This window comes from Schistocerca piceifrons, chromosome 8 (assembly GCF_021461385.2).
Source record: "Schistocerca piceifrons isolate TAMUIC-IGC-003096 chromosome 8, iqSchPice1.1, whole genome shotgun sequence".
NCBI classification, from domain to species: Eukaryota; Metazoa; Arthropoda; class Insecta; order Orthoptera; family Acrididae; genus Schistocerca; species Schistocerca piceifrons.
In genome coordinates, this window is record NC_060145.1 from 97,602,369 (window position 1) to 97,603,931 (window position 1,563).

At 49.7% G+C, this 1,563-nt stretch overlaps 1 pseudogene; it reads left to right on the plus strand.

The window, feature by feature from the left end:
• The first annotated feature begins 594 nt into the window (after window positions 1–594).
• LOC124712718 lies at window positions 595–712 on the plus strand (annotated as a pseudogene).
• The last annotated feature ends 851 nt before the right edge of the window (window positions 713–1,563 follow it).

The following is a 1,563-nucleotide window of genomic DNA, read 5'->3' on the forward strand; positions in this document are numbered from 1 at the left end:
GACGCGGGATTGAACCGTCGTCCTCCCGAATGAGAGTCCAGTGTGCTAACCACTGCGCCACCTCGCTCACTTTGGCTGCCAGAGTCGGCACCACCATTACCGCCCTTGGAGTCTACACCACAAACTAATACGAGTGTTTCAGCATGGGTTGATATATGATAGCTCAGAACCGCTTGTGGTATTGATCTGTAAATTTAAGCATTTCACTTACTCTATATGCACTGTTGCATAAATAAGTCTTGAGTGAATTACAAATCTGTAAAAGGGTGTACTAATTTTTCTCCTGCAGTGTATATTCGCATATCTCTGATGTCAGTATGTCGTAGAATTTTGAAACACGTTTTATGCTCGTCTTTTGCTACATTTTTGTACACCAAAAATCTCGTCTGTAGCAGTCAACATGGATTTCGTAAACAAAAATCGTGTGAGACCTAGCTCGCTCTGTTGCTACACCTGGCCCAGGAGGCAAGAGATAACGGCTCCCAGGTTGGTGCTGTGTTCCTTGACTTCCGAAAAGCGTTGGATACAGTTCCACATTGTTACTTAATGAAGCAAACGCGAGAATATGGAATACCAGACCAGCTGTGTGACTGGGGCAACGGCCTTGCCGCAGTGGTTACACCGGTTCCCGTGAGATCACCGGAGTTAAGCGCTGTCGGGCGTGGTCGGCACTTGGATGGGTGACCATCCAGGCCGCCATGCGCTGTTGCCATTTTTCGGGGTGCACTCAGCCTCGTGATGCCAATTGTGGAGCTACTCGACCGAATAGTAGCGGCTTCGGTCAAGAATACCATAATAACGGCCGGGAGAGCGGTGTGCTGACCCCACGCCCCTCCTATCCGCATCCTCTACGGAGGATGACACGGCGGTCGGATGGTCCCGGTAGGCCACTCGTGGCCTGAAGACGGAGTGTGTGTCTGGGTTCAAGAAAACGAAATGAGCGTGTGCCGTTGTTGGCCGGGAGGCCACATCCGGCAAAGTTTGCGCGCCGAGTGCATGCCTTATTTCAGTCGACGCCACACTGGGCGACTTGGGTGCCGGTGATAGGATGAAATGATGATGAGTACAACACAACACGCAGTCCACGAGCGGAGAAAATCTCCAACCCGTCCGGTAATCGAACCCGGGCCCGCTACATGGGAGGCAACAACGTTACAACTCAGCTAAGCAGGCGGGCTGCGTTCAAGAGTTCCTGCCAAATGGAATACAGCTTGTCACCGTAGAAGGAGGGAAATCATCAGATGTAAATTAACTCCCAAAAAGTACTACAAGAGAATGTTGCAGGACAACTACTATACACAACATGCAGAATGTCTCTTCTAAGACTTTCCAGGCGCATTTTCTCTAGTGTTTCGGCAGATATTTGCAGTTGCGTTTTTCCAATGTGTAACCGGAGTCATACCAAACAAATACTGCTCATCAGGTCTTTCATGCGATGGAAAGCAACCGTTTGTTTGCCGTCACATACTTTACTTTTACTTTACATGTGGCAAGGGCCTTATCGACCATACGCCTGCTCTATGAGCCTCTTCCACTTCCGCCTGTCCAATGCGCTGTTTGTCC